Here is a 23,215-nt window from a genome sequence, read left to right on the forward strand (position 1 = left end):
GAGGTGTCTAAGGCTCGTAGCCTGGCTGCTGGACGCCTCCTCATTCTCACACCTGCAAGCGGAGATGTGGCCGGTGAATCGAACATGAGTGGCGATGCTGGCTCTGGTGGTGGTGATGCTGGCTCTCGGTGAGGTGATGCTGGCTCTGTGTGCGGCGAGGCTGGCTGCGTAGGTGGTGTGGCTGCAAGTGGGCCTGCTCCCTGGTCTGCACTCGTGCTGGCTAGCAGTGATTTTTGTGGCCGGTGTGCCGTCTCCCCTGCAGCATGCCCTGTACTGCATGATGTCACATCTGTGGACAGAAAAACAACATTGGCTCAGTGTCCCCGAAGGGCTGCATTGCAAGCGTCACAATAAATCATTTCACATTCCAATCTGTCCTCTGTCTCCTTGTGCCTCGAGTGCGTGACATGCCTTGTTGCCCTGTGACATTTACGTCATGGTTAGTGTTGCCCTGACTACATCTCCCGGAATGCATTGCCTGTCTGCACTGACACGTGTGGACTGCAGTGTGAGTCTCGTTTCACAATGGGGGATGTGGGATAGGGGTAGGGGCGGCTACATTGCTGTGCTTTCGTCTTACCTTGGTGTGTTGCGGCTCTGGCAGAGCTGTCGGCGTCCCCAAGACCCACGACGCTCTCTTGCTCGAGTGTGGCCGCCACCAGCTCCTCCAGTTCGGTGAGGGCAGGTGCCCTGTTGGTTCCACCTCCGGTCTGGCTGGCCTCCTTCTGGATGTCGCCCATCTTCCTCTTGGTCACAATCCTCAGGTCATACCAGCGCTTTTTGAGGACCTCAATTTCCCTGTGGGTCACTCCCACAGCATTGACCTGCGCCTGGATGGCCAGCCATATGTTGCGCTTTTCGGCCTCAGGCACTTGCAGGGATTGCCTCCCAAACAGCTTCTGGTGCTGCTTCACCACCTCCTCCACCAGCACCTGGAGTTCCTTGGGGCTGAATTTGAGCTTCCTCCTCCTTTCCCCTCCGTCTTTCTGTGTGCTCTGGCTGGACATGCTGTTTGTTTCCCGCTCGCACATGCAACTGCTCCCTGCCTCTCCTCTGCACTCCGAGCCTCTCCAGGGTCGGCTAATTATGTACACCTGCCTGGGTGTGGCCACTTCGGCTAATTGTGTACACCTGCCTGGGTGTGGGCAGTTCCTGGTTGGGTGGGCTGTCGTTGCACAGGATTAGCTGTTTCGTCAAGTCATGTGATGTTATTTACCGAATCCGTACGTACCGATTCGGTATTTTCCGATTCGGTAGATACCACCTCGGTATTTTCCGATTCGGTAGATACCACCTCGGTATTTTCCGATTCGGTGATTATCACCTCGGTATTTACCGAATCGGTGAATTCCGATTCGTATTTACCGACTGTTACCGAATCGGTAACTGTTACCGAATTTTTACCTACATATAACTTACCGATTCTAATTTACCGATTCGGTACGGCTCGGTATTTAAGAACCGGTAAAATTTATTTACCTACATGAGGCCCTATATGTTTAAAGCAATAGGGAAGTTTGGCCTACCCCCAGAATATCTCAAATGGTTACACTTGCTGTACGAGGCTCTCACTGCCAGAGTCCACACGGGGGGACATATTTCAAGTGAATATTCGGTATTCAGGAGCACACTGCTATTCATACTAGCACTGGAGCCCCTAGCACTTAGGCTATGATTGGAGGCCCATCACCTGATGACAACACATTTGATCTCTGCCTATGCAGATGACATCATCATATACTTACGAGACCTTAAGGGCACCTAAGACCCCATCTGTGAAATCTTTAAAACGTTTGAACAGATATCGGGCCTTGCCATTAACGCAACGAAATGTAAATGTAAATGTTGTAGACTTGTAAAGCGCACAGCTACCCCAGCAACGGGGCGTCCCGGCGCTGTAGACCGCTGGGGAACCCGTCCTGGCTATCCCTGTGAGATGGTCCCTTTCTGGGTATCTCCAACGTGAAACCAGGCATCCCCGGCGTCTATGGGGGGCCGTTGTAGAGATGAGGCAAGCTTAATGCCCAGAGTTGCCGAGTGTGTTCCTGGTTAGAGTAGGTACCGAGGCGAGAATTATCGAGTCCGTTTTGACCCTGGTCCACGACCCTGCCGCGTCGGGAATTGAACCCTGGTCCCTGGCCGATCCAATGTCTTTTTCTTCCAAGAGGATACACACCAAGAGGAAATCGCATTTGGGGCATGCTCACTCCCAGTAGCACAGCACACTTTCAAATACCTAGGTATACACGTATAAAGATCACACACAGATATGCTTGAGGGCAACCTTACCAGAGCGATCAGGTCAATACGCTCGGGCGTAGGCTTTTGGACTATGCTAACGCTTTCTGTAATGGGCCGAGCAGCCATATAAAAAATGGTGGTTCTCCCACGACTCTTGTATTAATTCACTAATTTACCGATAATAATACCAACTACCAGCTTCAAAATCCTAAACACTATACTCTCAGACCTCATATGGGGAGCTGGGAGGCGCAGAGTAAATCTCAAGAAGCTACAACTGGGGATCACTAAAGGAGGACTGGGTGTACCTGACCTCAGAGCATATTATTGCGCGAGCCAATTTGCAATGGCTGTCATCTGCAAGAGATAGGATACACAACACAAGAAAATGACCAGGTTACCCTACTCACGCTATTATTGCCACAAAGCAAAACCCCCCGAACCTACCACCCCAATTACGACTACATTACACGTCCTGCCACCCCCTTATGCTGGGAACATTCCACTGATGGGGATCCCTTTAGCTAGTGGCGGGCTCACAAAGCGCAGGATATAAGTCTGGCTTGATGAAGGAGTTAGTACAGTGAGTGACTTATTCAATAATGGGATACTGATGGACCATGAAAACTTTGTGCAGGAAACCGGGGTGCCAGATCATTTGTACTTGCTACATGCCGCACTAATGCAATACATCAAAAAACATTGGGCCCCTCAAAGACAGGAACCCCCAATCCATGTGTTGGTGAAGCCCCTTTATTACATGGGAAGGGGGCGGCACCTTATCAAATGGCTATATGTGGGAATACGGACTCACACCCCAATAGAGCTCACTGCACTACGAGCTACATGGGTGGAGGATATAGGACGGGAGCTCACGGATAAGGAATAGGCTGGAAGTTTAGAATACCCTACACAAGTGTTCAGAATCGCAAAGTTCAAATTTATACAAAATATGCTACTCTAAAGAGCTTACCGTACGCCACGATGGCTACAACGGATGTTCCCACACACACAACACCACTGCCCTAGATGTGATATGGACGAAACTGGCTTAGTGTACATGATATGGGCATGCCCCAGTCTAAGAGGGTTCTGGAAATCCATCAGGCTTCACATATCGACAGTCACACAAATAAATGTGGGAAACACAATGGAGGCATGCATTTTGGGCCTACAAAAGCGATCGACTAAACACAAAGTACAACTTAGATTCATGGACCTTCCCCTAATATTAGCAAAGAGAGGCATCACTATGCGATGGAAATCAATGCAACCACCCACCGAGCACAATTGGCATAGTGAAATGCTCAGATGGGGCAGAGCCGAGAGCATCGCAATAGGAATGGATGAAACTAGGAGCCTGTGCAAAAACCTGATTGCCATGGAATGGGATATCATGCTGGAAGCCCTTAAAGGATTGGACTTGGATCTTAGAGCCAGCACCCCGAACTTGTAATAACCCACTGCATAAATAAAACAATGGGAGAAATACGGTGAAGGACAGGTTCAGCTAACGGCTGTACCCTCTACAGTTATAGAGCACACAACAATAGAGCAGGTCACAAAAATATGCACGTAACTGATTGTAATACCAGAACGAAAGAGCAAGGGGGACGGGGAGGGGGATGGGGGTATATGTTGGCTGACAGCTATGTTTTGTCATGTTGGTTCCCTATTATACGGCTAAATTACGAATTGTATAGATCCCAGCAGATGCAGGACACAGATATTTGTGACGATAGCGACATTAATACGCAATGTGAAATGTATCCCAATGTTGAACATTCTGCTATGTAACACTGCCTCCTGATTTTTATTCAAATGCATGGCTGGCCACCTCGCCTGTTTAATGGAAAAATCTATAAAAATCTATTTTTAAAAAACCTCTCCCGGGGAGAAGAGCGCCATTAGGGCCTGGGAGTAGTTCGCGGAGTTTTGCTACTCAGAACTTACATTTTACAAAAAACCTCTGCGAAGTTCCACGAGTGGCGGAGTGCAGTGCAAAATGCAGTTTGTGCTGGTATTCCTCCAGTTTGGGTAGAAATTCTACCTGAGCGGCAGCTCGTGCCAGCAAACTTACTGTTCGCGATGGCGAACTTACCATTCTTGATCGTGAGCGGGGAAAAGACTCTGCTGCACATAGCGAAGCGGAGGTTTCTGCACTCCGTGAGCTCTGCGGAGCGCGGAGTGCAGAAAACTCTGCAAACTCCGCAAACGGAGCAAAGTTCACTGCCCAGGCCTAGCGCCATACAGCAATTGGAGACTTAATCCAACAGCCTTGCTAGACACCACATTTCAGGTCGAAATAGGACAAGAAAATCAAGATTTATTTTTACTTAATATAGATTCTGTGGCAAAAAATACAACGGCATGGGACCCTTCAAATTACCATGAGGGGACTCTGCATCTCCTAGGGGGAGACATATTGCGAGACATCCGGAACCAACTATAAACATTGGATGTCGAAATTAAAATGCTAGAACTGGAAATAACTTCATCTACTGCTAGAGGAGCTAAAAAAGCTGGCCTTAGAGATAAAATTACAGAATACAAAGACACAGCGGAGAGAGAATGCAAGTTTACGGGTAAATACTTCAAGGCCTGAAACTATGGAGAACGGGATCGCCCTGTGTAGTAATCAAGTCCAGACAGAGAGATGAAGATTCAAGATGATTTATTGTAGATATGTAGATGAGCCCCACCAGGAGCAGCCAGCATGCTGCTCAGCCTCATCATAACTGTGGCTTTTCTTGACAGTCACCCAACATTCCACAATACATCATCATACTGTAACATTCTACTGGCAGAGCATGTGTTGGAAAATGGTATACACAAGCATGGACAATAAACTAGGATACTACATATCGCCTTTTCTTCTAACACAACAAATAAGATAGAAACCAAGAGAAGAATGAGAGAGCACCGATCCCTACATCCAGTCACACCCACTGGCCAGACAGGTATGACAGGAGGCAAAGCACAGCATGAGAAATACAGAAAACAGAGAAGAGGATGAATTAATAAGATAACATCACTCCTACTTCCCTGTAAACAACATAGCAATGGAAAAACGACATTGTAAAGCAATAAGGCTTAATATAAACAGGGTGAAGAAAGAATGAATGAACACAATAACATCACTTCAACTTCCCTGTAAACAACATAGCAATGGAAAATCGACATTGTAAACCAATAAGGCTTAATGTAAACAGGGTGAAGAACAATTGAGAGAGGGACTAAACCTGTATAGAGACAACCTTGTGTAGAGGTCACTTGACGTGCACTGTAATAAAGGAACTAAGATCCACATAACACACACAGTGAGTTAAAAAGGACAACCTGGACAGCCTCGTGTAGAGGTCACTTGACGTGCACCGTAATGAACAACCTGGACAAACTGTGTAGAGGTCACTTGACGTGCACCTTAATGAAACTACACCCCATACTACAAGCGAGGGAGGATAGCCATGGTCAGGTAACGTATAAGGGTAAGAACCCATGTAATATACTTGAAAATAGATTTGAAAAGGTGAGTAGTACAAATGGGCAAATGTACCTAGAGCAAATTGGACTAACACCCATTGCAATACCTACTAGGGAAAACTGCAGTCATGCATGTAGATCGAGGAAACAGTAACATCATAAAATGTGCAACAAGCCCAAACATAGAAGCATATGGTAAAACAGGCTAACATTGCAAAATACATTAACATTTCGCCTATTGAAAGTTACAACTATGTGTTCATGTCACACACCAATATTAAAACAAACATACTTTGAAGATATAGCCCTAAACGGACTATAACTAGTGATATATGTGTGCAAAGACAAGAAAACTCCATTAAAGAAAGTTACCAGCTCCACTGTAATAACAATGTATGAGAAAATTGACCAAAAAAAACTTTACAAAATTCCAACCGAAACACGTAAATAATCGTGAAACATGTGAGATGATGGTTATCACCACAGTCTTGTTGATCCCCAAATTTAGTTTTCAAGAATGGCAATGGTGTGCCTGTCACCGCGATCTGCGAGACAGGCATTAAGAAACCAAACAGCATTTTGTTGTAAAGAGTAGAATCCAAGAACCCAAGATCGCTTGGAATAGAAGGTTTGACTCACAGACCAATGCAGGAGGGGCAGAACGTTTACAAAAAGGAAAAAAGTACCTGCAGTGAAGCACGAGGATCCACTGCACCTATCCGATGTCGTTGAAAGAAACGATAACTCTATTGAGGCACCAGAATACGAAGGTGGTTGGCAGAGAACACTTTAAAACCCAGGAAACAGTGTGGCTCCAGAGAATCGGAGGTGCCTCCAAACCCAAGATGGCCATGTTCGTGATGCTGAGCCTGGTGGCTCATGGCACGTCTTGGCATGTAGACGTCCAGAAGCAGCAATGGACATTGAAGAAGAAGGAACGTGCGGGAAACCATGCAGACATCGGAGAACTCTACGAAGGAGGTAAGGCTGCACGCACTCTGCATGTCAGCTCGAGGCAAATTTGAAAAGGCAGGCAGTGGTTCAACTGCCATTGGGAAGTTAGAGGCAGAGGCACAAATGTAAAAATATGGGAAAGTACTGAAGGAATACATCCATGACACAGGCATGAGTCCTCCCCCTATTAAATAAAAGTGGGTTGATTGTGACGACTCTAGGGTGCCAATGATTTGAAGCAGGAAAACAGAGTCGGTAGGGGTGGTGGGTTACTTCAAAGGTTGGCAATTGGGTAGTCAATCGATAGCTTAGGGCACGCCGCAGGATTAGATCTGGGATGACTGGGTGTAGCCAGAAGCCAGAAACAGCAAGTCATATCCTTTAAGGTTACAGCAAATCAAAGCAAGTCATTGGGACAATTGAAAGGGGAAACACAAGACGATTAGAGCTGGTTACACCTCAGGGAAACTCCAAATATGGGAGGCACTCATTCAAGGTAGCAGGGCAGGAAAGTAGCAGGATAAGGAGGCAGTAAAAACTGGACGCTCTCCTGGGAAACTGCACTCATGGAAAACACTGTCTCAAAGTAGCAGGACAGGGTCCACTGTCCCAAAGGAGCAGGAGAGGGAGCAGGAAAGTACAGCAAAAACTGGCACACTAAGGTTGGGGCGAACCAGCAAGTAAATTGTGACTCACAATACTTGAAGGTGCAGTTCTTGTTGATGTATACACATGACACAAAGTACAGCACGCTTGAATTGATTTGATCTTGCTCTCACTGAAAGAAGGCTTGAGGGATGAGATATCTAGTACACGCAGGTTGGGGAGCGTAGAAAAAGTAGAGGAATAATAATAATAAATAAATATAATATAAGAAGGCATTTTGACTATGACTACTCCTCATCAAATCACACAACCTCCTCCATTCCTTGGAAAATTGGGTAAGCCATGCATGCCTTGGCTAGGGTGGTTTGTTTATTCGAAAACCTCTTGGTTGCAGTTGATGCAACAGAGTATTCTCCTGCTCGCAAGCTTGCTCTGCTGTTTGGTAGTCTGGGCCAAGCAGCACAACGTATTTTCGACAGTTTGCCTCCAATTCCTCCTCTAGCTGGTCAATCTGGGGACAGAGTTTGGAACGTTTATTTAGAGGCAATCGCAAGGCTCAAGAAGCCACCCAATATAATGCTTGAAAGGCATACATTTTACAAACGCAAACAGGGTGAGGAAAAAGTAGAAGAATACATATCAGCTTTAAGGGTTCTAACTACAACTTGCAGATTTGGGCCTTTATTGGATTATTTCATCAGGGATCAATTTGTTTTTAAGTATGCGTCTCACAAAATAAAGGAAAGGATTCTCAGCTGTAAAAATCCCTCCCTCTCTGAAGTAATTGATCTTGCTTTAAGCATCGAGAGATCTGTTATCTCCACTAAGGCCATGTAAGCAGGTTCTCCGACAAAAGTTAATCTAGTTTCTGACCAAGAAGTAGCCGCAGAAGAAAGTTTGCTTGCTGTGGGAGTAAAAGATAAGTGTAAAAACCTAGTACAAAGGAAAAGCCAACCTTATTCTTACAGATGTGGTTCAAAGTTTCACATTGGCAATTTTCCTGGCTGGCCGGCGTTGGGTAAACGTTGTTCTATTTGTAAAAAGATCGCCCATTTTCAGAAACTTTGCTAGGGTCAGAAAAAGGCCAATCCAAGAGAACAATGTGAACGTCGAAGTGGATTCATGTACTGAGTCTTTTGACAACTTACTTTTAACTTTGGATTATAAGGATGACCTTTTGGAAGTTAAAGGCCCTTTTTGTGACGCTTTAATTGATGGTGTAGAAACCAACTTTGGGTCAATTCTGATTCGCCAATAACAATTCTTCGTGATTCTTATTTTTTTGAGAAATGGGGCAAAAATGTTACTTTATCCCATACAGACGTGAACCTGAAAGCCTTCGTAGAAAATGACATTGACATGTTGGGTTTTTTCCAATCTAATGTTGAGGTTTTGGGCCGCAATATTGTTACTAAAGTGTGTGTAGCTGAAAAGGGTAAGAACATTGTGGGCTGGAAAAATCTGGCAAAAATGGGTCTGTATTTATTTCCAAGTGAAGATAACCCTGTTAGGGTTAAAGAAACCTCTAGGTGTATTGTGGGTGAGCCGGATATGGATTTTTAAAACTTGCTCAATGAATTTAAACCTGTGTTCAAAGATCATGTAGGTTGTGTGAAAGGTTTCGAGCATAAAATTAGGTTATTACCTAATGCACAACTGGTGATCCACAAAGTCAGACCTGTACCTTTAAGTGCAAGAGAAGTGTTAATATCCCATCCTCGTCGCCATAAAAATGTAGTAATCAAGTCCAGACAGAGAGATAAAGTTCAAAATGATTTATCGTACATATGTAGATGAGCCACACCAGGATCAGCCAGCATGCTGCTCAGCCCTAATGTGGCTTTTTTTGTAGTAATCTCTTCTATCTCTTCAGTGGCATCTGTGATGTCATTGTCATGACAACAGAATGTACATGTTTGAATGTTAAGAGCCTGTCAGTTCCTGGGAGCTGTGGAGGCAAACGGTCATTAAACATGAAGTCTCCTTATCTACCTGTCTGAGCCTAATCACTTCAATTTGGCAACAATCTGGCTGACCGTTGAGTGCCTCCACCCATGTGTGTTGCTCCTGTTATCTGTTTGCCTCGATATGCCAACCTAGTGCTTCCGCCACTTCATCTGCTTGCTATCATTTTCTACGTGGTGACATCCTCCTCATTTCTCCGTTTATTCAGTCGTACCCTTCTATAACACCGATGGGATGTCGCAGCTCGGTGTTTTGTGTGGTAATTAGTCAAGTTTGAATGCATCTCAAGTTTCAGGCACAGTTTGCCACTGCCAGTTTACCGAGGACTTTGCACGCAGCTTAAGTTTCAAGCTAAATGTGTCTCTGCCAGCAGTCGGAGGACTCTGCCAAACCATGAATTGTTTTTCAGTTTCTGGCCGTCCCTGGTGTGATTTTTGTATTCTTTACCGACTTGGTTTTGCTGCTTTGAGTCTCGGTGGTTCCTGTCTGTGATGTTTCTATTTCGAGGCACAGAGATCCTTTCCATCTCACGTCCCCCTCCGTTTGATGACGTGATAGAATGTGCAGACAGAGCTAGTGAAGCGAGCTCCACATCACTTTGTTCTTTTTCTGAGCAGAAACAGCGTGCCTACGTCAGTCTCTTTTTGACTGGATTCCACAATTGTCCGTTCCAGGATAACGTACGTCAACATCTTTATTAATTACGTGCATTCCAAAGCCATGCATGCGTATCTGGGATTTCTGTTCCTCCGTCAAGGGAAGGCAAGTGTCAACCGGAGAAAGATTATCTGAGGAAACAGTGCCATAAATAATTCTCTTCAAGGAAGGCAAGCGGAAAGCGGTGAAGCGAGACATTATTTGAATATGACCTGGGACTACCGAACTTCCCCCTCCCCCGCCTTGTGTATAAACCACATCTATTAATGATGGACATGAGAGGGGAGAACATGAAAATAAAATAAAATTGAATTAAACAATATTTACACAATTTACGCAGAAACGTAGCATGACATTTGATTACAATTCATATATACAGATATCAGATGGCTAACCTTAACATATTTCTAATACAGAGTATTTCCTATCCGAATCTAACATCTGGATCATAATCATACATTAATTACTTTCTGCAATCCTATTTGGGTCTACGGCAAGGTCGCTAACCGGTGTCAGATCCTTATCAATTAGCCATGCCCTCCCGTAGGAGTGCGCATGCGCAGAGGGCCCGTTTACCGAGAGGGTACTTCCCCCCAGTTACCCCCATACGCTCCCTGAACTCCATTAAAAATGAGGGCTCTTGCACTCTGCACCATTTAGTGACGTCATCGTGCCAGTGCGGGGTGGCCCACCAGCCTAAAGAAAGCGTGACTCCTCCCTTCCCCGCTCCCATCCAGCCAACCGGATGTACCGCCCCTGGAGTTCTAGGAGAGACCCCTTGTCCATCTCCCTGGGCGACCCCATCCAAGAATGGCGCCGCCCCCTAAGGACCTTAAATTTACTGCTCATCAGTCATGACCTTACCGCCACAGGCCAGCGTAGTTGCCCGACTATCTGGCCCCCCCTCCTCTTGCCCTACAAGGTCATGCCCAGCCCTTAAACTCCCTGGCCAAGCTATGATATTTTCTAACATCATCTCATTGCCTAACCTAGTCAGGTGGACCCCGTCTTTTAAGAAGCACGATTCTCCCCTGACACACCCATGTGCAATGTTTTGTAACTGAGGGGACCTGAACAAGTTCCCAATTTTACTGTTGATCCTCCTTACCGAGTGATTCAAAGCTTTCACAGAATTTCTCCCCCTCCATTTGAATCTGGGTATCATCTGAGACCAAACTATGGTGCATCCCTGGCATGCCTTAGCGAACCAGCCTACTTCGGAGATTATGTCCTCCATCAAGACCCTTCTCCCCAGTTTTACCAGGTCATTCCCCCTAAATGCAGGATAACTATTGTGGGCGGAGGGCTGTGTTTATTCAAAAGATCCGTCACATAACCCCTAAACTGGTTGAGGCAGAGCCCACCTTTCCCATGGAAAGAAACTTTGAAACCATCCTGCTCAGCTCTTTGTCTGTAATTACCTGAAAGGAAAACAGATTTCATACGCCGTATATAAGAATGACCAATGTCCCACACATCCTGTGCTCCCTTGTCCCGTGGTTGTGGCCGCCGTTGTGAAGAATCTTGCTGTTGTGCCGACGACAGTTTCCCCCCTACGTGACAGGTTCGAGAAACTGAAAGTAAACAAACAAAACAGGACAGGCATCAGTCCACAATTGTATGGTACCCTCACAATAAGTGCAGCCGCACATAGCGCTTGTAACTATTAGACGCCCATCGTCCAATCCTCTTTACACTGCTGCTATGCAACCCCCTAGCTGTTGCCTCTGTGGCAGCCCCTATTCTGATTGAATGAGTCCCAAATTCCTTTGGATTCAAACCTGTCCTGCCGATCGCCATTGCCAATACTCTTTTAAATTGGAACAAGGTAAGTGCGGTACTGTCCACATGTATCAACAATGTCCCACCTACCGCACTATTCCTCTGTCGGAGGTAGGCTTCTAGGTGCATCACTGGGCAGCATGGATTGCTTTGTGCCCGGTGAAGTATCGTCCCTTCGCCCAGGGCTTCCTGATCGGTTTTAGATTTTTTAATGGTTATTAGCAAAGCGTCTCCCTGTATCTTCACATGCTCCAGTAGGAGCCCACCTTGTACATCCTGCTTGTTGCGTGCCACCAGTTCCCCCACCCTAAATGCCCCATAGAAAGCTAAGGCAAAGGCAGCTCTGAATAGTAATGCCTCCCCTATTGAGCTGCAAATGGCACCCAAGGCTGTTAGCAGTGCAGTCAGCTGCTCCAAACCAATCGGCTGCCTGGTGTCAGGAGCAGCCCCCTGGAGGCGCCGCCACCACTTCAATGCCTTTCTTACAATGAAACTATTCGTGGGGTCTTTTGTGTCCCTGATCTGTGCAAAGAAAGAAACCGCTGCTACATGTCGCCTGGCTGTCGCCGCGGAGCGCCCCTCTTTATTCAACTTGTCTAAGTACATGAGGAATGCCCCACCCTTATGCCAGCTACCCACCCATTCCTGCCCAAAAACGCGCAGTAGGACCAAAACGCCCCTTCGTAAGCTTTCCTGGTCCTGGGCGCTAGGCTAGCTGCCACGAGGTTCTGTAGCTGGGGGCACCAATCTGCCAGAGTATTTCCGGGAAGTGTGATGGCGTTGCCTCTGCAGATGGCAGGTTTTCCCTGAAAACCTGCATCTTGAAGCAAGAGAGTGCGTCAGCAGCATTATTCAGCACCCCCGGGACATGTTTAGCCTTAAACTGTATGTTCAGTTTCATACACAACAGCACTATCTCTTTCAACAGGCAGAGAATCATTTTGCGCCGTGCAGCCTGTTGGTTGATGCATTCCACCACTATCATGTTGTCTGACCAAAAAATCACCGATTGATTTCGCAGATGATGAAGCCAAACAGTCAATGCCACCCAAATGGGGAAAAGCTCAATGAAACCTATGTTGGCTGTCAGACCACTCACAAGCCACCAAACCGGCCAATGTTGCACCACCCACTCGTTCCCGAGTATGGCACCAAATCCCACACTGCCCGCAGCGTCAGTCCATAAACCTAACTCCGGGGAAGTAGTGGGGGGCCCGGGCCACACTATCCTGCTGTTGAAACCCTCCAGAAATGCGATCCAAATCTGCATGTCTTGGCGAACCTCAGACGACAGTCTTGTGTGATGATGTTTTTCTTGCAGGCCTGTCATGGCCTGTGAGATGGAACGGGAGAATGGTCGTGCCATAGGTATTACCCGTAGCGCAAAGTTCAACTGGCCCACTGCCTGTTGTAGCTGGTGTAGTGTCACTTTATCTTTTGACAAACATTTTTGGAGTACTGCTCTAAATTTCACTATTTCTTCTTTAGGTAACCTAAAACATCCCTGTACAGAGTCCAATTCAATGCCTAAAAATTCACTTGAGGTTGCTGGACCTACTGTCTTCCCTGGTGCCAGAGGGACCCCAAAAGCACGCATGAGCACGCAAAATTCCTGCAATGCCACTGCACATTCCCGGGAGTCCGCCGACCCCAGAAAGAGAAAGTCATCCAGATAATGCATGACAAATTGGTGGCCCGTTGCCTGCCTGAAAACCCATTCCAAAAATGAACAGAATTTTTCAAAGTAAGCGCAGGAAACAGAACAACCCATGGGCATGCACATATCCATGTAGAATTTCCCCTGAAATGAAAAGCCTTACAGGTGGTGATCTAAAGGATGAACAGGCAACAGCCGGAAGGCGGATTCAACATCTGATTTGGCTAGCAAGGCCCCTGGTCCCAGAACCCTTAGCATATCCACAGCCTGGTCAAAAGAAGCATATCTACCGCTACAGATTTCTTCATTGATGGCGTCATTTAATGAATTGCCTCTCGGGCTGATAGATTATGAATTAACCTGAACTCCCCCTCATCTTTCTTTGGGACCACCCCCAGGGGCGAGCAGACAAAGTTGGGCATGGGGATGTGGTCAAATGGACCAGCTATTCTACCCAGGCACAGTTCCTTTGCAATTTTTATTGCTGCTACCCCTGGGTTGGACCTCACCAACAGCTGATTTTTACACTCTGGTGTCCCTGTATAGTCAACAACTGGAATCCTAAAGCCATTCAAAAACCCTTCCTGTAACATCCTAGCCGTGGCATGATCTGGGTACCTATTTAACCAAGGAGTCATAGCCATTACGTCAATGGGTGAATGCGTTACCATGTTTTACTTTTCCCTATTCTTGTTTCTTCCTCCCTCTATTTCCTGAGAATCCATTCCCTTTCAATTTTTTTGAAATATTTTTATTGAGTTTTTGCAAACAAAAAGCAACATATCTTGGTATCAAGTTCAGCAGGAAATCAGCCCATCGGTAGTGCAATAAATCAGTACGGGCATATTTAATATACATAGACGCTCCATCTGCATCATACATTCGTATCCATCCCATACTATGAGCAAACGATAGGTTGGCTATTCTTGGTCACTGAGTTCAGAGTCTGAGGCATCGTGCGGGGGTTCACATATATTTCCTCTATAAATATTCCACCCCCCCACACCTGGGTCCACTTTCCGGGGCAGCCTCTATGCACATATACAGTTTTTTCAACAACCAATACAGAGTCCATGTCCTGGATCCATTGAGCGAGGGTAGGCGACTGCCCCGATCCCCATCGCTGGGCTATATTGCGTTTCGCCAGCATGAGCCCCAGTGTCACCCAGAGCTGTGTCACTCTCTTGAGGTCTGTTTGTTCCCAGATATTGAGGAGACACCTCCGCGGCTCCGGGATTGTCGGGACCTTGGTCACCTGGGAGAGTGTGTGTAATATCCCCTTCCAGTAAAGCACTATGACTGGGCATTCCCAGAGAGTGTGAAAAAGAGTTCCCTCCAGCCCACACTGCCTGAGACATTGTGGGGAGTCCGCCCGCTTCAGTTTAAATAAGAGTGTACGGGTGTAATATGTGCGGTGCAGAATTTTAAGTTGGACCAGCCTTAGTTTGGACGATATGCCCACCTCCTTAGGGGAGGAGAGCGCCGACTGCCACTCTGCTTCATCCAAGTCTCCCAGTTCTGCCTCCCATTTACTCTTAAGGGTCACAAATGGGTCAGGTCGATTGTTTATCATTTTCCGGTAAGTTAGGGACGTCGCTCTTTGCGTTAGGTGTTCCGTGAGGAGCCGGTCTTCTTGTGGCGATGACTCAGGGAGCCGGGTCCCGGGTTGGATCACCGCCCGAAGTGCGTGACGGATTTGCAAGTACCGGAAACGTTCAGTGTCAGCCAAGTCGTAATCTGCTTGCAGTTGGGTGAAAGTGACCACCTCTCCCTTCTTCCAGAGGTCCCCGACCCTGGAGATGCCAATTAGATCCCACTGGTGGAACCCTTTGGTGGTGCGTAGCACCCCCAGCTGTCTTGCCTCCCATAGAGGCGTAGCTTGGGTAATCCTTCCTGCCCATCCCATAGTCCGCTGTGCCGCAAACCATATCTGGAGGGTATGTGCTGTGGGTCCTGCCGGAACGCGACCTCTCCTGGGGTTGTAAAGCGCACCCATGACCCCCTCGGCCCCCAGCAGTTGTCTATCCATACGATACGCCGGGTCGTCTGCAGGCACATGAAGCCACTGATTTACAACCATAAGTTGCGACGCCCAGTAATACGTTCTCATGTCTGGGAGGGCTATACCTCCATCGTACCACCCACTGGTGAGCTTATGGAGAGCTATCCGCGGCGCCCTATTCTCCCACAAGAGGCCGGTGACCTCCGCGTTGATGGCCACGAAATACGTAGACGCAACCGGAAAGGAGTGTTTGAAGTACGTATAGGAATCTAGGGAGGGCCAACATTTTAAAAAGAGAGGCCCTCCCCAGCAGCGTCAGGGGCAGGGAGCGCCAGTGCTTGACGTCATTGCGAAGCCTATGCAAGGGCTTCGTTAGATTTTCAGCCACAAACCTGTCGCTGTCCGCAGTTACATAGATGCCGAGGTATTTGAATCTGTCCTCGCCCACCCGAATATCACATCCCCTCGGGAGCCGAGGCGGGGAGCCTCGGAGCATATAGACAATAGATTTCTCCCAGTTGATCTCATATCCAGACCTCCTCCCGTACGACGCACAGATGTCCAGGAGGCAAGCGATTGAGCGCGCCGGCGAGGCCAGGTACAGCAGAACGTCGTCCGCATATAGGGAAATACGATCTTCCCATCCCATCGTCCATTTTAGGCCCCGGATCACCGGGTCCTGTCGCACCCACGCCGCCAGCGGCTCCAGAGCCAGAGCACAAAGGAGCGGGAAAAGAGGGCAGCCCTGTCGCGTCCCTCGGCCCAACGGAAAGGCGTCTGAGACGTGCCCGTTTACTACCACTTGTGCCAGTGGCTGGGTGTAGAGAAGCTGGATCCAGGCGCAAATCTTGGGACCAAGTCCCATCTGGCGAAGAACGGCAAAGAGGAATGGCCATTCCACCCGGTCGAACGCCATCCGGGCGTCCAATGATAGGATGGTCGCATCCTCCTCTATCGAGGAACGGCACGCGAGAATCCCGTGGAGATGCTGTATATTCAGAGCTGTATTTCGGTGAGGCATAAATCCCGACTGGTCCGGGTGTATCAAGGTCGAGAGGTATGGCTGTAATCTTGTCGCCAGCACCTTTGCTAGAATCTTCGCCTCTGCGTTCAACAAAGAAATCGGGCGATAAGAAGCGCAATCGTGCGCGGGTTTGTTAGGTTTCGGGATTGCCACTATCGTTGCCACTCTCTGATCTCGGGGCAGGATCCCGGTCGATAGACTGTCCCTATACATGGCCAGTAAGTGCGGGACCACGAGGGAGGCGCTCTGCTTATAGAATTCAACCGGAATTCCGTTTGGCCCCATCGCCTTCCCGGCGCGAAGGGCCAGGATTGCCAGTGTGAGCTCCTCAGCCGTCAGGTCCGCCTCCAGGGCCTCAGCCCCAGATGGGGTCAGCCGCGGCATTGCGATGTCCCGAAGGAAGGCCTCGTTATCTGCAACAGTAGAGGAGGCCTCAGGTGTATATATCGTTCTGTAGTGGGCCGCAAAGGCCCCCGCTATTTGCCGCGGCTCCGACGTATACTCCCCGGAGTCCAGCCCAATCCGTGCCACCCACCGCGCCGCGCGCTCCCCCTTTTCAAGCCAGGCCAGCAGTTTACCTGCTTTGTCCCCAGCTCATAAATCGTATGCTGAGTTGCCACCTGTTTAACTCGTGCGTCCTCCCAAAGATGGGACCTATACTCCTGCTGCGCCATGCGGACTCTGTGTGCCGAATCGTCATCTGCTTGTGCTGCATGGATTGCCTCCGCCTCACTCACCCCCCGCTCGACCTCCAGCACCGCCCGCCGCTGGGTTTTCTTGTGATCGGCAATCATGGAGATTGCCTGTCCGCGAAGGACTGTTTTATACGCCTCCCAGAGTGTCGTTGGGCTCCTCACGGAATCTTTATTTTCAGTGAAGTATTGTTTGGTCGTCGCTTTAAGGGCCTTGCTGATTTTAGGGATTTTGAGATAACCGGGGTGAACTGGGAACACTGTGCGTTTACGTGGGTCAAAGGTTGCAAACGTAATGACCACCGGTGAGTGGTCCGAAATACCCCTAGGTAGGTGCGACACTTCAGTCATTCCCTTTAACCCCGCGGGTGATGTGAAAATGTAATCTATGCGGGAAAGAGTGTTGTGGGCCCCCGAATGAAATGTGTATTGCCTCTCCCCCGGCCTATAGGTTCTCCAGGTGTCTATGAGGCCCAGTGCCTCCGTGAATTCTCGCAGAATGGGGGTGGCGCTGCCATGTTCCCTGTATGAAGACCTATCCAGAGTCGGGTCTATGGTTGCATTAAAGTCCCCGCCCATAATGAGCTCCCCTTGTGGTAGCGCCAGCAGGAACTCACCCAATGCCCTATAAGTGGCCTGGTGAAGTGTCGGGGGGATGTAGACTGTCACCAAATTGTACAACTTCCCTTCCCATTGGCAGGTCAGTGCCGCAAAGCGGCCCTGTTCCTCCCTACGAGAGTCAACCAGAATCAGGGGATAACGTTTGTTGACTAATATGCCCACCCCTCGGGACCCCGTCGTGAACTCCGAATGTATCGCCATCTTGAACCCCCATCTGTCTAGCGCTTTCGTGGTTGTTCCCACTAAATGCGTTTCTTGCAGGAGTACCACCGCCGGCCCTCTACGCTTGAGATATTGTAATACTAGCCCTCGTTTGATCTTGTCCCCTAATCCGTTCACGTTCCAGGACAGAACACTGAAAGAGGGACAGTGCTGCTTCGCCTGCCCGTCTCTTAAGCTAGCGGTGGCCCCCTGGGTCTCGCTTTGCGTTTCCGTCGTCATGGATGGATGTGGAAAGTGTGTGCTGCCGTGTACCCCTCCTGTGGTCCCCTACATGCCTAGCCTGCCAAATACACCAATGAGTAGTTGCTAAACCTGAAACAAAACACAAACCAACATTACCAAACTGCCCCCGTCCCCCCACCCCCCTCCCTGCCTCCCTGCCCAGCGGATTTAAAACTACCCGCCACCCCAACTTAGCAGAGTGCTTAGTTCCCATAACTTGCTACTTGCGTATGGGGGGGAAGCCGCTAACAGCCCCACTGCCGATCCCCGCACCATGTGTTTGTCCATTCAAGTAACCGACTGTCCGGAGACAAAAAGTTCAGAGTCAACAACTCCCCTGCCATTTCCGAGCCCCACCCGGTCGCCTGGTGCACTCCGGCGTTAGGCCCCTCACCGTCGTCAAATTCGGTTGCTCCATCGCAGCCTCAGCTCCGCGACGCGCCACCCTCCGCTCTTGACTCCTCGACCTCCAGGTTCACGGGGGAGGCGAAACGGCTGCGAGGGGGCCGCTCCGCTCTGCCCTTTGTTCTCGCCTGACGCCACCCCTCCAGCCACTCCGTGGCCTCTATCGGCGTTGCAAAGAACCAAGTGCGCCCCTCCGCCTCCACCCGTAGCTTCGCCGGATATAGCATCGCATATTTAAGTTCTCGAGAGCGGAGTTCCGCCTTGACCGCCAGGAAGTCTCTACGTTGCCGCATCACTGTCGCGGTGTAGTCCGGATAGAGGGTAACTGTGCTGTTGTCCACCCGCAGCGGGGGGGCGGTACGCGCCGCCTGGAGGATTTCGTCCCTGTCGCGGAAGTTGAAAATGTGGGCCAGGATCGGTCGCGGGGGGGCCCCAGGCCGAGGCCTCCCACTGGGCACCCGGTGTGCCCTCTCTACTGAGAAAAATTTTGAGAGCCCACGTGGCTGCAACTGTTCCGTGGTGAGTTTTTCCACGAAGAGGTCCAACGCCGGGCCGCGTTCACTCTCCGGCACCCCAACGACACGCACGTTTTTCCTCCTTGACCTGCCTTCCTGGTCATCCAGCTTGACTAGCAGCTGCTTTTGCACTGATTCCAGAGTTTGTATTCGCTTCTGATGCATGGCCGCTTCGTGGGTGAGGGTTGCCGTGGTAGCCTCGACCTCGGTCAGTCTAGAATTAATTTTTGCGACGTCTGCTCTGAGAAGCGTAACGTCAGTAGAGATCGTGCCGATTGAGGCCTGCATCTGGGTCAACGTGGCCATGACATCCGCCAGGGTAATCTCTTTAGTCTTGTCAGGGGGGGGGGATGTAGTCCGATCTTTTAGGAATGCAAACTTTTCCAGCTTCGCCTGTGCTCCCCCGCGGTGGCCCTTTCCCCCCATGTTGTCTGGCGGAGGCTGTGTCAGTACCCCTTCTGCCAAGGCCGGGGGCGATCCGGGGATTGTCCGAAACGTGAGCGGGGGGTCAGTAGATGTCGCCGTACGCCCCGGGGGCACAGATTCGCCACCTATCCGCCGCTCCCAGGGTCCAGTCTTCAGCACTCGTTCGTCCCCACACCACGCAGGTCTCCGGCCGTGTACCGGCTCCTTACCGGGTCAATCGTTGCTCATTCTCCGCTGGCTCCCTCCGTGCCTCGCCCTCAGCCTCCTCACGTCGCCCCCGCGAGGCCTCACGGGGCCGCGGGGGAGGTCCACATGCCCAGGCCACTTGTCCTTTGCCTTGGAAGGGGCGCCGTCGTGTCCGCGACCCCACCGCCAGATGCCTCGAGCGCGGAGAGAGGCTGGGGGACGTCTCACTCCCCGGCCAGCTGCCCTGCTTGATCCTCCGCTTCGGGGCCTCCAGTCTCGGCGCTCCACTGCCGACGCCTCGGGGCCTTGGCCACGCCCCCTCCGGCTGCTCTCGATCGGAACAGCCACCACTCGAGGCCCCGGCTCCGCCGCCGCTCCCAGGCTGCGCGTCCGCTGCAGGCAGCCTCAAGGTCAGTCGCACCTCGCCGGGGGCCCCCGCCGCCCGTACGGAGTCCCGGGTGTGCAGGGGATGGGTCGCTTGCTTTCGTGCCGGTATTGGGCCAGGATTAGTGCAGGATCGGTGCGGCTTCGGGCGCCGGGCTCCGGAGCGCGCTAGAGTGCGGCCATCTTCCTCGGCTGCAGGCCACGCCCCCCCCATTTCCTTTCTTGAGGCATTTTGATTCTGGGTGAGAGGGGTGATTACATATGGAGCATGCGTGTCTAAATTCAACCCGGTCCCATGTAAGTGATGGGTCAAATTCCTTAGCCTTCCTGAAATTCATGTGATATTCTTTCCAACTTACCCCCCCATATTTATCATGAGTCATAGTAACCCTGCTCTGGTAACACGCCATTTCTGCTTGCAGATTGGGCGACCTCTCAGCTATTATGGCCATAAACACTGAGAAAGCCCTTATCCAATTGGTCAGGGTCTCCTCCACTCAGAATCTCGACATTTCAACTCGCCATTGACTGGGAAGCATCCAATCCTTTTGCTTCTTTGCATACTCCATTTCCCTGTTATCCACAAGTAAAGAAAACATAAGCCCCAGACCATATCTATTCCCTCACCTCCCGTGTTACATGCCTTGCTAAATGTTCCCTCCTAGAGGGTAGCACACCTGCGCCCAACAATGGCAATGCCACCTCCTTACCTATTGCCCCAACTCCAGCTGGCTCCGCCATCTTGTCTTTTCCAATGTCGCTCTCTTGTTGCCCTGGTTGGGGTTGACTGGCATTACACGGCCCTGGGCTCGTCCCCCCCCGCTTGGGGCAGCCATAATCCTCGCCACCATCCTCTGTGCCTCTGCTAATGGGTCCTCCTCAACTTCTTTTGTGCCCACAGAAGGTGGTAACATTCCCCCCTTTCCTAACCAAGGGAGGACTGCCGCTATCTTCCCTGCTAACTCCGGCGGGACCTGACCTACTTCTGCTGGTGCTAAAACTGGGATGGGGGGCACTGGAATCAGGACCGGAACCCTTGGGCATGGTGTGGGCACCACTGGAATTGTCATTGGTACCACCGGGGTAGCTGCTGGAGGCACAGAAATTGGTGCAGGCGAAGGCAGGGAAGGCACGGGATTCAATGGGACACTGGGCACTAAGTCTGGTATCGCATAGCGCTCACTGGTGTGACAGGCACACCTGCAGTACCCTCCCCAGAAGGAATCTCCCCAAGAGGTTGCCCTGGTGTGGGGTCTTGATTCTTCCCCTTCCTACTTCTAACCCGCTTGGGGAGTGATTCTGGGTTTTGGGGGCACTATTGTTCGCTTGGGCCTGCTTGATGGGCCACTCTGGTCATCTACTTTCTGCCTGAGCTCCGCCAGGCTATTCCCCATTTGCTCTACCTTTCCCCATCTCCTATCCATTTTTGCCATCCTGCGCATCATAGATTCCAACATATGTTCCATGCGGGAACGCTTTGCACCCCGTTTACTAGCCATTGCCAGGTAACCCACACACTGATCAGCAATTACACCTGCGAACACAATGCTATTTGCCACCTAAATGGGACCTATCCAGGTCCTTACCTGTACGTTGGGGTACACAGACTGGTCGTAAGCACCATGCAACTGGGACCGCGCCACACCAGCTAGTCTGGGCGGTAGGCGAGTGAACTCTAGCCCGGCAGCCCACAGAAACAGTGAAGTGCAAGCCCATCTATGTCCCCTTACCGCGATGCCCTTCGTCTCGCCTTCTTCCGTTCTAGTACGAAGAGCACCCCCTATGTACTCCTACGATGAAAAAACAGTTTAGCATATGCAATGGATAAACTATAATCTTTGATCCAACGCACTACACACTCTTGTTATAAGATGCCTCTAGCAACACCCCTCGCTCTGATAATTTCCCTGAATAGCCACAGATTGCCTATGTCGCAAGGAAATAAGCTACCCACATTGAATTGGCCTCGCCCCCCTTGTTTCTCTTAATGTTGCAAACAATGTTTATTATATAAAGTACCTGCAAGGTCTCACTGAGTGATGATCACGCCTAAGAAGACCTCAGTAGGTCTAATATTGCCATTGCACTAAGCTCCTTTCAAAACAATTGGTATAAATCCTTGCCCGTCAGAGATAAACTTGCCTCCCCTGCTGGGGATTGAACCCTTGCCTTTTGAGGCATCTGCAACACCACAAGGCTGCCGACAATGCCTCTGAGTTATTTAAAAAAATATTTCCCAACCTTACTGAAGGAAATACCATTGCCTACACTTTAGACTGAGCAAACGGTGACACTGCAAGACCAGGGATTGAACCAAAAATCGAAGCTCTGCCCACTATCCAAAGCCCCCCCACTTGTAAATATTTCCCAACCTTACTGAAGGAAATACCAATGTCTACACGTTTGATTGAGCACCCAGTGACATTGAAAGCCCAGGTATTGAACACCTAATCTTCAGAGTAAGAGTCTCAGAGCGTAGCCAGTAGGCCAGAGCCACTCTTGTATTAATATACGGAGGATGTTTGAGCCTCTCACCCGGCTCGAACCTACCTCCACCGGCTTCAAAAGCGGCTGCTCTCCGTCCCCAATGACGACCTAATTTAAGAAGAAAGCACGGGGACCGAACCCTCAATTGCTTGATTTGTCAACACGCTTTGGGAGAGCCTCTGCGCTACTCGGGTATCCACCGCTTTCCCCGTACCTTGAAGGCGCGTGCGCGCGCCTTACTTTAAATCCCCCAGGGCACCGCACGACTTCCCTTTACAATGCCGGCTCCGTCCTTGTTCGTTCTCGCCGGCTCCCGCGTCCGCTCTCCTTTCGTCTTCAAAAACGACTTCTTCCCAGCTTCCGGACTCCAACGACGATACGGCCCGCTTCCAGGGAATGTGAGGAACAGCAACCGCCGGCCACGTGTCCTCGAAACCTGCAGAGGAGAGAAAACAAAAAAAGTTGACAGCCTCCTAGAGGCTGAGTGCGGCAGGCGGGGGAGCGCAGGACAAAGAGACCGACTCCCGCGCTCCCCGGCCTTTTATCAGTAATTACTGGGCAAGCCGGTTCTAACCGGCCTGCCCCCTGCTCCCCCATGCCCCGGAAGCGCCTTAATCGTTTCCGGGTCAAAGTGGAGCCCCTACTAGCCAATCCCCACCGCGGCGCGCCCACCGCGTCATAATG

Source organism: Triturus cristatus, chromosome 3_1 (assembly GCF_964204655.1).
Source record: "Triturus cristatus chromosome 3_1, aTriCri1.1, whole genome shotgun sequence".
NCBI lineage: Eukaryota > Metazoa > Chordata > Amphibia > Caudata > Salamandridae > Triturus > Triturus cristatus.